General features: G+C 36.1%; 1 pseudogene; it reads right to left on the bottom strand.

The window, feature by feature from the left end:
• Positions 1 to 3,604: 3,604 nt before the first annotated feature.
• LOC126764699 (jerky protein homolog-like) lies at positions 3,605 to 4,747 on the bottom strand (annotated as a pseudogene).
• Positions 4,748 to 13,717: the final 8,970 nt, after the last annotated feature.

The raw sequence follows: 13,717 nt of genomic DNA, 5'->3' as shown, positions 1-13,717 counted from the left end.
GCATGACGTCCGAGACCCCAATCGCTCCTCAAAATCCGTCGTATTTTGCCTACGGTTGCCTACAGTCGCTCCTTCACATTCGCCAAGTGTGGAGTAAAACACATCCTTTCACTCATGGTCAGTCCCAGATATTTGACTTACGTCACATATCTGATGCAGACCCCGTTCACACGGACAATCGGTGGACAACACGATGACAATCTACCTTTCAGTAGCATTGTCACCGTTTTGTCCATCGATATGTCGACCACCACACCTAAACCCCAAGAATTAACCTTCTCTAAGAGATCTCCTCCCGCCCGCTCTAGCTCAGACCTCGAGCGACCTTCGACCATAAGAAGAAGGTCGCCCGCATACGCACAACATTTACAGAGTGGCTCGAGCTGCCCAAGCGGAGTGTCTAACATAAGGTTCCAAATATATGGACCACAGATGGAACCCTGCGGGCAGCCTTGAACAACTCCGATCTTCACACTCCCATTCATGCCGACAAGAGAGGCCTTTCTGTCCGAAAAATAACTCCGCCAAAGAGTAATTACTTGCCAAGAACAGACCGAACGTCACGTCACTATACTTCAATCTGCGCTTCCGATAAGATGAACTCGTGGAGCAAAATTCCCTCAAATTTTGAAGACCGCTACATTGCCAGGATAGCATACTCTAGGTTAACCCCATGAAAATTTTTATATGAGTGGTATCACCGGCGCATCAGCAGCAGCAATTGCAATTAAACCGCCAACGCGTAACAAAGCCTTCTGAGCAATTATCTATTATATTATATGAACTTTGTGAAAATTCCTGGGCAATAATCTATTAATATTATAATTAAATCCAGGAAACTTTGTGAACGTTCATTTTACTATTTAAATAAAAAATCATCCTGAAAAGAACAGGTTCCCCTTTTCACAAATTAATTTAATTCGGAATAAATTTGGTAAATGGTTAGACTTAGTATGTGTTGATACCCCTTCAAAGTGTTCCGTTATTCAGAGTAATGTTATTGTTCTACCTGAGGACTCGCATAATTCCGCTTTGGAAATAACTGCTGAAATCGTAGACTTCTGTAAACGGTTTAACTTTGCAAAATCTAACTAACAAGTAGGGAAGAGCTAAGTTCGGATGCAACCGTACATTTTATACTCTTGCTGCTTGCAGGAATCAAAGCCAGGGAAATACCTTAAGGAGTAAAATGTCAACCAGAAGATCTGAGTACTATATACATATAACTCTTACACTATTCGACATATTCGCAATAAGGTTGTTAGAAAAATGAAAATCATACATATGTAGTATATGTGAGTCGGGGTAGTATCGAGTACCTTACACACAATCATCAATCACATGGAATAAGGTCAGCCGGATGTTCAAAAATCCTTATATTAGTTAAATGGCAGGTAGGTCAAGTTTTCGTCCAATTTTATGTACAAAGTTACACTGTCAGGAAAGAATTCTGCCTGAATTTCAATTGTCTATCTTACATATTGACCGATATTTTCGGTCAAAAATAAACTATTCAGTTTGTGAGGCCTTAACAGTTTTGTTTTGATTTGGGAAACCATTGGTCACAAGGTGGCATACTCGAAAGGCATTATTCTTGCAAATTCTTATCCCGTTATATTTTTTATTTCTTGATTTGAACAGTGGAAAGTGAAAAAGTCAAATGAAATTTAAAATTATGTTATATGGGAAGTAAACGTCGTTATAGTCTGAATTCGCCCATTTTTCCACTATGGGAATTTTAGAAGAATGTCAAATAAAAAATTAAAATTTTATGCCCACAGGTCCCCCTTTCTACTGCGATCCCCTCTGCGAAATTACTATATCTTAATAAGGTGTTTAGTTACGGCACTTTATAGATTTTGGTCAATGGCATTTTGTGGTCATGGTAGTGGTCCCATTACGCCCATCTACGAACTCGTGTTTTGTACTAAAGAACCCGCATCCCAATTTTCATCAAGGTACCTCAATTTCTACTCAGACAGACAGTCAACCGAATTTCAACTTTTCTCGTACAACCGTTAAGTAAACAAAACTACTTGTATTAGACTCTGTAGCAATATGTTGCTACTTTCTACTATAAATTGGCCTGACTATTATGGGGATATTTTAATAGAACTGGTTCACTTGTCGACTATTCGAAACATTATGCACTGCGTGAATTTCGTCCGCTATGAAAAATAAATTTAATAAAAATGAATGACAAGTATTTTTAATTCATCTCTTAAACAATGTATATTTTCTTCAATAAGTAAACAGTCATTCATAATCCTTTGCATAAAAGGGGACTTAAGTCATACATTGAAATTAAGAGGGGTATTGTAAAACTATTAAATATGTATGTATGTCTAAGCGTTTTGAGGCTTTCATTGCGAACAATATAACTTTTTCGATGTATCCGTTAATTTCTTTTTCTCAGCATGGATTTCGTAAAGGGAAATATACTCTAACAAATTTACTTGAATTTGTAAACCACGTATCATTGGGTTTTAGGGGACACAAGCGTTCGGGTATTATATACACTGACTTCACCAAGGTTTTCGATTAAGTAGATCTCTTGATTTTAAACATATTTTTGATCTTCTGGGCGTTCAACCAATATTTCTTCAATGGATAAGTATATTGCTTAATAATATAACATAATGTGTCAGATGTTCCACAAGATAGTCATTTTAGCCCGATCCTGTTCATCTTATTTTTTAACGATATCTCTTCTGTCATTGAGTTTTCAAATATTTTATTATATGCCGACGATGTATAGCTTTTTAAATCATGTACATCAATTGATGAAAGGTGTCTGTTGCACACTTAACTGCTGAAGACTTAAACAATTTGGAGCTTGGTGTGATAGAAATGATTTGTCATTAAATTTTCAAAAATGTAAGACAATGTGCTTTTCTTGTAGATCTGGGTTTCCATGTCCTTATGTAATAATATAAATACTATTTACTAGAGCGAGTTTTTAACTTTGTTGATTAGTGAGTTACTAAGGAACCTAACCTTAATTTTGATTGATACCTTGAAAGCAAAGACTATTCTCAGTTTTGATAAACGTTGGTCTAAAGAATTTAGAGATCCTTATGTTACGAAAACACTTTTTACAACTTTGGTTAGGCCTATATTGAAATGAGGCTCTGTTATATTGAATCCTAGTTACCAAATCCATTCTGACAAGTTAGAGTCGGTACAAAAAGTTTTTACTTTTCGTCTTAGGGCATTTCCGATGGCATTCTGGATTAAGTCTTCCTCCATACAGTAGTCGTTTAAAACATGCTTGGTGTTATATTCTTAGTAAAAATTCTGAATACAAAAGTTAGTACAGAAGAATCGCGAAACAGTTAACCAAAATGGCCCAAGATGTTTTTCTTTTTCGAATTATGACTCGCATGACTCACTTTTATTCATAACAAAACAGAGACTTTGATTTAATTTAAACTTTCCACATTATACATACATACTAACGTACATATAAATTTGTAAGGGCTGGTTAAAAGAAGTGGTCGAGACTTGTTTGTTTCTTTTCTTTTGTGTAATATCTCCTGACAATATTTGAGCGCATATTAATAAGATCTGATATCTGATTTGTATCATTCTTGTTTTCATACCACTATATCAAGATATTGATGCAATCACCTCTTTGCATATCTTCCTCGATAACCGGTTCTTCAATTTCATTGTCAGACACTTCGAAATCTTCATCATCTTCCGTATTTTGGTCATCGTTCCAATTTTCGATGTATTTACTGCTGACATCCACCTTGGACTGTAATGATTGTACCTCTCGAAGAGTATAATCGAGAGAACTATTTGATTTAATCAGTGTAAGCAGTGTCGTCTTCACTGTCGTATTGGTCATCGTCCAACTGTTTTATATTTCTCCAAGCTTTGGCACAGCTCTTGGCAATTCATCCCTTGCAGATTTAAGAAGCAAGAAGACTTCACGAATTGAATATCCTTTCAAAATATTCTAAACCGGAACGCTTTCTTGAGCTACAATGTTCCATAACAGTTTAGCCCAGGATCGTAACTTGAGCAGTCTAATAGGACTTTGATCCATGGCTTGCAAAATAGCTGTCACGTTAAGTGGTAAAAGCATTGCCACAATCTTTCCATCATCTGACTGTAACTTGTCAATTGACTTATGTATGGCCAGTAAAGTTGTCAATCAGCAATAATGCTCTGGGTGGTAAATTATTTTCAGCAGAAAATTTGCGAACCTGAAAAATATTTTGGCACACTTAAAATTAAAAATGATAAAAAAAAATAAATTTACCTTCTTAATAAATGAATGATGGAACCAGCAGAAAAATAGCTCTGAATTCATCCAAGACATTTGCGAGTTAGCATATTGTAATGGGTTTTCAAATCCCTTGACGCAACGGGGGTTTGCAGATTTACCAATGGTTTCAACTTATGCGAACCATCTGCGTTCGCACACAACATAAATGTAATTTTACCCTTAGCAATTTTTCGGCCAAGTGCCGTCTTTTCGTTTTCCGCGACAATTGTTTTATTGGGCAGAAAACGATAAAATAATCCAGATTGTTCTGCATTTTTGGTAGCAAATTATAAATTAATGGCGTTATTTCTGACTTGTCGCTTGAGAGGAACCCCCCACAAATTTTTAAGTCGTGAAACCGTATCGTTTCTTGAAATTTGCTACCCATCCATTACTTGCATGCAATTGTTTTCCAGGGTGCAATTTGGCAAATTCGAGCTTAGCTGTTGCCTTTAAAATTGGACTACTCATTTCACAATGTCTTTGGCTTAAAAACCGTTTATACAACCTTGCGTTCTTGAGGCAAGGATATTACGATTTATGTAAGGTTTTCTTGGTTGGCTCTTCGTTTGTGCTTTCCATTGCCTTCAAAATTCCATGACGTTTTTTCTTTATTTATGAGATGGCCGCCTTAGATACATCATAATTCAACGCCAAACGATATACCTTCATCGATTTTTCTTAAAATCTCAGCTTTTTGACGAAATTTTAATCTGATTTGCAATAACTTTTTCTGCTTTGTTGACATTTTTTAACACACTGACTATAAAAAACTCACAAGTTCAAACGTTCATGACAAACTACGTGTGGACCTCGCGACACCGACAGTAATTTTTTACATAGAACTTCGGGGAATGCATAGCAGTGATTTTTCTTGTTAAACAAACAGTTGGGTTTGAAAAACATGATAAGCTCAATAAAGTAAACCAAAAGTTACCTTTTTAGAACAGTATGTGGACGCTCAAAATCAGTCCACTTAGCCAAAGGTTTAACTTTCTCGCGAGTTAGCTTTTCTGGGATTCCACTATAGTTCTTTTCTCCTGCCTGAAGTTAAATTTACTCTACTCCAGTTTTAAAAATTCGATTTTTTTTCATATATTTAAAGTTTAGACCCTTAAGAACATATCCTCCAAAGGATTTTTTAAAATTTAAATTATTTTAAGAGCTACAGTTACTTTAGTGACGTAGCACCTAGCCCGGTTCGGCCGTATCGAATTTTTTAAACGCGTTTTTCTCGAAAGTACTTTTTTCCACACGGTACCGGCATTATCTCAAGTTCTATACAACGGATTTACTTGAAATTTTGTGTGAACCTTCTTTATATAATCCTTTATCGTGCCTATAAGCATCGTGTCAAAATTTGTGTTTTTAATATAGTAAAAAAATTCAGGAATTTCAAAAAAAGCGTAAAAAATGATTTTTATTTTCACACAGTCGCCATTTTTCAAAAACTTTTTTTGTTCGTGTTTCCTGAGGTAGGGACTATAACAGCATCCTCACTGATTAAGAATTTTTTTTGTTTTTTTTTTTCAGACCACCAGGAGAGTCAAGATCAATGAAAGTCAAAGCGATGCCATAAAATACCTCTGATCTGTAGGAAGTTAAAGATAAAAAATCAGGATTGTAGTGTATTTTCTATGGAAAATTTTTACATGTCTTGGTCCAGTTCTTAATGTTAATATTTAGGGCTAAAATTTTCAGGGAATTTTTTTTAGAGTATTTCCAAGGAAATTTCGTGACGGGACTGAAAAAAATTAATAGTTAAAAAAAAACACCCAAATGTATATAAAAAGGGGGAAAGTATATCGTCACCTGAAATGAAAAATAACGTATCATCAAAAAATTCGAAATTCAGTATCTTATTGATTACGATTCACTACTTCAAATTACATACATAATATTACATATGTCCAATATTTTCAGGTACTGCGCTCATATATGAACCAGTTTTAACCAATATTAAAATTTTGTTTCACTCATGTTCTATTTTATTTCGTGTTTCATTCATGCCACTGTAAATTTCCGAAAATGTTGTTACGTTATTTTGCATTTCAGGTGACGATATGTAGTTAAAATTAATTTCGAAAATTCATAGTAATTGAGTATTGTAATACATTTGGAATAGATGATGTTTTTGGTAATATAAAAATGGTAAATAATTTACATAATAAAAAAAAATTATAATTTATTCAATTATTATCTAACTCACTTTATTAATATATTTCTTAAAATATTTGATTTTAGTTTTATAAAGTCACTTGACGCACCAAGTGCCAAAATGATTTGCAAAACATTTTTTTGTTTGAATTATTCAATTAATTCAAATATTATGACAGAAAATAGCAATAAAGAAAAAAAACAACAAACACATGCGGGAGCTGTAGCACATGAAAATTTTCATTAGCTCTGCTGTGCTACCGCTCCCAATTTTTTGCTACCGCTACGCCAGAGCATAGCGCAGATTTTAATTTTTGCTCCCGCTCCAGCTATAGTTTTTTACCTAACAAAACTCGGAGCAGAGTAGAGCACATACTTTACATTGTTATGCTAAAGCTATGCTGTGGCTGCCGACAAAGTGAGAGCGGTAGCAAGAGTAAAATGAAATGCTACGAGAGTAGCGTAGTTTTTCAAACGCTGGTTACCACCACTAATAATTCTATCCAAATCTAAGCAACCTCATATCAAGACGTCTCTTCCACCAATCTTCACTATTTGTGTAACATGGTTCCTTTGCATGGTCTCCCCAATGCCAATGCCAGCAATATATGTACAAGTAGTTTGCGAACTGGTTGAAAATATATAAATTCGATTGACCAAATTACAAGCTTCCAGTCATCTGCTATCTAATTTTTTTGCTCTCTGACGCATTTGAACTGTTCCTTAACATTAGATACCGACAATCCAGGTTTTTCATTTTTTTACCGCTACGGTATAGCCAATGTCGAAGCATTCCATTTACGAACAAGCTTTTTTATTTCTTAATACGTTCTTTGGTGTCAAATGCTTGTTTCTTTTCATATGTTTTAGCATAAGACATGCGTCTGCATCCGTGAAAATTTTATTGTGGCCTCTGACTTGTGATATGGGGACGATAGGTCGCCTTTTCTGAACGCCTACGACCACTGATTGGCTTACTTTAAGCACCTTTGATATCTTTCGTGTTAAGACCTGCTCTTGTGATGACTACAAGTTCTCTCATACCCTTCTTCGTTTTGAAGGCCAATGAAATAAATGTGATAACTATTAAAAAAATATTTTTATATTTATCAACAAGTTGTTATTAAGCGCGAGAAAGCATTATATTATTTAAACTTTTTTATTTAAGTCATGAACAATGCAAACTTACGGCAAACTTTGATATTTTTTTTGAATAGGTACATAACAGGTGCATAATTGAGAACATGTGAGTTGCTTTAGTTTTATATGTGTTTTTTTAGTATTCGACAATTTTTTTCGGAATTGAACATGAACTAAAGAGATAAAAAAGTTTTTAAAATTTCTCTTCTACTTCTATACTTATGCAGATGTAAAGACACGAAGCACAAACTTGTGGTCATTTGTGGTTCTCACTGTATACAATTGTTTGACTGAGGTATTTTTTGTCATTAAACTAGATTTGGATAGAATTAAGTTAATATATGCTACTGCAATCCTAACGGAACTTATTGTAGAATTTTGTATGACTGCCCCTATTAATTTTAGACATTTACTTTGAGTCATCACCGGTTTCCGCCCTGTAATCTTTAAATTGTCTAAGTAATTATTATTTTCCTTCTTTTTAATAAATATGTAAACAGTTTTTCTCGAAATTTTTGTAGCAATCATTTCAAACAATAACGATAACAACAGATAGTGACGACAACTTGTCCATTCCAGCAGTTTACAGTCCCCCAAGACATCAAATAAAATGTCATAGCTATCTAGAACTGATCAATAGCCATAAAAACTGAGTTATAATGGGTGGTGATTATAATGCGAAACACTGGGGATAGAGGCTTATGACCACAAAGGGCAGAGAGTTTTTGAATTCTCTTCAAATGACTGGGTGCAGCATCATGTGTACTGGAACACCATCTTATTAGCCAACAGTTCCACTTAAAACACCAGATCTTATTGATTTTTCATTGCCGAACATATCTCTTCAAATTATACATATGTGCATAGAAAGCGGTTTGGTTATGACCTCTGACCATTCACCTGTATATTTAACACTACACGAAAGTGTTGTTATCCACTTACGCTAACAAATAAAAACACTGACTGGGAATACTTTAAGCAAATGCTATTCAATGTTGATAGTCACGTAAAAATAAGTTATGATTCCGAACTAGATAACGAAATCATGAATTTGATAAATACAAATCAATATGCAGCCTGGAGTAGTACACCAATTAAGGGGGTATTCTGGTGTAGAAACTCGAAAAATTCGATTTTTTTGCATATTTTTATAGTACATTCCTTCAAGAAAATGCTACTAAGAGGATTTCTCGAAATTCAAATTATTTTCCGAGTTACAGCTCATTTTGTGACTCCGACTCGGACTACTTTTCTAGAAACGGTGTCCATGATATCTCAAGTTCTACTCAACCGATTCTCATGAAATTTTACACAGAGCTTTCTTATATATTATAGCATCGCACTACGAAGAGCTTTCGAAAGAATTTTTTTTCTTTTATTTTTGAAAAATTCCGAGCCACAAAAAAACAGGGAAAATACGAAACTTTTTTTTCAAAGCTCCATCATTTTGTAAAAAAAATTTTTTTTTCAAAAACTTTTCGTAGTGCGATAACTACACTTTTACTCTTCACGGATTTCGCATAAATTTTCATTTTAGCTCACGGAAAGGATTTATATCCTGCACACCAAGACAAGCCATTGTTTCATCAGTCTCCACTTCGCCGACCTGCAATTTTTTTAAATTTAATTTTTTTTCTTATATTATTTATTTTTTGTATTCTTAGAATATCAATAAAAAGCATGTAAGAAAATGGATAATCAAAATAATTTTTGATTTTTTTTTATCGCGTCAAAAAAATACCTAAAATTCGGGCTTCTAAACCAGAATACCCCCTTAAAAGAAACGTCACAGCAGGCCATAAGTATAACAAAGAAATTAAAGAGATGGTAGAAAAACACCAATTACGCCGAAAGTGGCAACAAACAAGATCTCCATCTGACAAAAGTTGTCTTAACAAATTGTGTAAAAAACTTTCAATAAGATAAAGGCAGTTAAAAATATAACTGTCAGCTGTTATCTGAAAAGTTTATCTAACGACCATAGGAATGATTATTCACTTTTGAAGTATACAAAAAATTTTTTTCGACCCGTCTCTCAGCATCATCCAATCAGAAAAGCAGACCAGACATGGGCCAAAGCGATATAGAGAAAGCAAACGTTTTTTTTCGGAACATAAGTACCTTGAAGAATCTTCAAACCGTATGACACATCCAATGTAGCAGAAATGGAACCGCATACTTACGAGAATTATACCGAAATTCCTCTAATAAATAACGATGAGGTATGTGCATAAATAAAAAAACTGAAGTCTAAAAAATTACTTGGATTTGATCTTATTACCAGTGAAATACTAAAACAGCTTCTTCACAATATTATATGTAGACGAAATATTTATATCACGGGGTATGCGTCTGGTCCCTTTCCTAATGAACTGCCAATTTTCAAAATCGATGATTTTGCGAAATTTTCGTAGAACGCTTGACGTGGTTTGACCCAAATGGAAAAAAAAAGGCTTAAGCACAAAAAACCGTACCTTATACAGCAGCCAGACTCTCTGCAATTTATACGCAGAGCGCCATTAATTATTTTGTATTATAAGTATTGTATTATTATTATTGTATAATAATAAGCACAACAAATTGTTCGTTGGTTTATTTTATGTTAACTAGTTACAATGGCAGTAAAATAAAAAAAATATACAATATAAAAAAAAAAAAAAAACTTTAGAGCCTCACAAAACGATGCATATCTCAAATACTAATGAATATTTTTACGTGAAGCACAGATGTCACTATCAGTACTACAAACTTACAGCAAAAACTTTTTATCGATTAGAAAAACACGCGAAGTATAAGTTTCAATTTGATCACAGTAGTATATGTACAAAATTAACTATTTTTATTCTGGCTGGCACCAAATAAAGAAATCAGTAGAAAAACGGGGATACAAATTTTAAAGTAATAGTACATGAAAAAAGGTTTAATACATCAAATATTAGTAAACTCTTTTAAATTTCAAGGAAAATGCCACAGAGGTTCCTATACACAATAACCAATTTTCTGAAAAATTCAGATAACTAAGGTGTTACTGAGTATAGTGGTCGCATTCAGCAACTGGGGCGGAACTTGGTATAGATGTCACTAAACAACGTAGGCATCAAATATCGTGTGCCTAAGCAATACTTAAAGCAACGTCATAAACACACAAATTGAATTTTATGAAAAATATAACGAATATGAAAACGAATTGAATTAGGACGGACCAGATGGTCTTCATTAATATTGAAGGGATGTGAGACGTCCAACATATGCTTTGTGCGAAGCAAAATTAATTCAAAAATCATATACTTTGTGCCAAACAAAATGAATTCAAAAATCTACACTAATTTGTTAAAAACGAACTCCTTGATTTTGCAAGTAATTTGCATTGTGAAGAATAAGCTTTCCAATGTACCGGTGACCGGTCTAAGTAGCGAAGAAGACAGAGGCGTTCTAAATCCCTCGGAAAATTGTATATCATTATAATGAATTCTTTCAAGCAAAACTTATGCTTCCTTCCAAATTGATTTTTGAGTTAATAAAATATCCAATACTGTTTGATTTATAAATAAAAGAATATATACTTGTATCGACCTAATTGTTTGCAAATATAAATATTTTAAACAAAAAAAACACTAGAAAATATATATGTACATACATATATGCCAGTAAAACGTAACCCACTGTCAGCTAATTACATGCCAAATTTTGTTAAAATCGCTCCTGTCGTTATGACGCAAAAAAGAAAAACCATACACACTCAATAATTTTCGTGTTTACTGCAACATTAACATTAACTTTGTCTTTAACATTAACAAATTCTGTTTCATATATTTATTTAAAAACGGATATTTAGGTACGTAGATGGTTATACATAAGTATGTAACTCGCACGAAGCTCTTCCAAGCATTTTTTTTTGGAAAAACGTTAACAACGTATACGGTAGACTCTGAGCGGTACACAACCAATTGTTTGCCAGTTGTTTTTCTAGAAAACCAGGATAATGCAAGCGCTCACACATCAACTGAAAGAGTCCTCCACCAAATAGTCCTGACTTCGCACCGAATGATTTCTCTAATAGCACTGGTAAACAAAAATACATTTGTATTTTGTGCCATGCACGGAACAAAGTGTTTATTATGTATAAATTGCCACAAATACAGAAAATAGCTACAGATTTCTTCTATCATCTATAGGTTTTTTGTTATGTGGATTTTTATCTTAAACTGTTAAAGTCGATATTTTGTTTTTGGAGTATCTGGCACTCCACTTGCCTTGGTACCGTTTCTCCATAGCAGAAATGTCTTGATGGAATTGTCCCCCATGTTCGTTACTTACGTCAACTAAATTTGCGGAAAAAAATCCAAATGGGAGTCCAGAAAGTATATTAAGGGACATGTTGCAGCCCATTTTTTATAAGCAGTAAGTAGTTCAGTGATGATTTTAATATCATCGGCCTCAAGACCCGCGCCGTTAGTTCTGCTTTCTCCAAACTGGAAGCAAAGAAAATGGGTCTGGCAGTGAACGAGGGCAAGACGAAATGTCTCCTATCATCAAAGAAACAGTCGTCGCACTCGCGACTTGGCTCTCGCGTCACTGTTGACAACGTCCGGTGTGTTTTACGTGGGCACCTGCTGACGACAGCCTTACTCCACGGCGCTCAAAAGCACAGCGGATCAAATCAATGCGTTGATCAGCGCCCTGAGAATGCAAAGCATTTTCAGTGCCAATTGGCAGTGTGGAATGGACACACTAACCACCTTGGTAGGGTTCGAGGCCCATCTAAAACCTCTGCCGTGCTTTGGGTCCGGCACCCGGTTGCAATGCAACTCCACATTCAACTGACAAAGTCAGTTCTTCCCACGATTTGGGTTTCAACCACAACCACCACGATACTCCTCGAGGGGCCAGTCCGCACGAGCAGGTTGGAGCGAACTCCAAGGGCTCCTGCTCCCCGTGGTACCAGAATTAAGTCTCCGGTCAGACCTCGTAGCCGAAACTACTACCAGTTGAGCTTCCATACGGCTCTGGACTGGTGGCCAGGGGTTGGACCCCACACACACATCACTTACACACCCCAATCATACAAAAATAACCCTAACTTCCAGCTAACCGCCTTCGCCGCTTAAATAATTCACGCGCAAACGACCCTAACTGTTCGGTATTCCGACTAGTGGAGATCACACCACTAACATCTAATCGTCCATCCGTCCAGCTAATCCCCATACCACCCAGATCCCTAATGTCCGAGTACATCGGGCACTCCTCAATTAAATGCGACCAGTTTTCTAAAACTGCCCCACAAAAACACCCCGACGTATCCGATAGGTGCCTCTGATGCAAAAATGCATTCAGAGGCCCATGCCCCGTAAGCAGGAAACCGAGACTCAGACAAAATCTGAAGTCTGGGTTATCCACAACGAACCCCACGTCCGAATGTACTCGTACGTCACTCGGGCGTTAGGACTATTGTCCCAACGTTCTTTCCACCTACATCTAACCCTATCATCTAGGAGCCTCTTGCTCCCTAGGTATCCCTCCCTCTCCACATCATCGTCAGAAATCCAATCATTTCGCAGCAATGACACACTCAAGCCCCTTTTTAACCTGAATGCAACAGCACGCTGTATGACAATCAGGTAAAGAGGGGGTGCACCTAACAAGACCTGCATCGCATCCATTGAGACAGTGCGACATACAGGCAAACAAGCAAGCATCATGCAACGCTGGATTGAGAGGAGTTTTTGAGACCCCCAGACAGTCGTGGCTGTCTCCCACCATACAGGGGCTCCATAAGTGGCACAGGCCACAAACAAGCCACGATATATGGTGCGAACAGCACCCCAATCGCTCCTCAAAATCCGTCGTATTTTGCCTACAGTTGCCTGCAGTCGCTCCTTTACATTCGCCAAGTGTGGAGTAAAACACATCCTTTCACTCATGGTCAGTCCCAGATATTTGACTTGCGTCACATATCTGATGCTGACCCCGTTCACACGGACAATCGGCGGACGACCCGATGGCAATCTACCTTTCAGTAGCATTGTCACCGTTTTGTCCATCGATATGTCGACCACCACACCTAAACCCCAAGAATTAACCTTCTCTAAGAGATCTCCTCCCGCCCGCTCTAGCTCAGACCTCGAGCGACCTTCGACCATAAGA

Source organism: Bactrocera neohumeralis, unplaced genomic scaffold, assembly GCF_024586455.1.
Source record: "Bactrocera neohumeralis isolate Rockhampton unplaced genomic scaffold, APGP_CSIRO_Bneo_wtdbg2-racon-allhic-juicebox.fasta_v2 cluster09, whole genome shotgun sequence".
In the NCBI taxonomy this organism is placed as follows: Eukaryota; Metazoa; Arthropoda; class Insecta; order Diptera; family Tephritidae; genus Bactrocera; species Bactrocera neohumeralis.
Note: the sequence above shows the minus strand (reverse complement) of the source record. Positions and strands in the feature narration are given on the sequence as shown.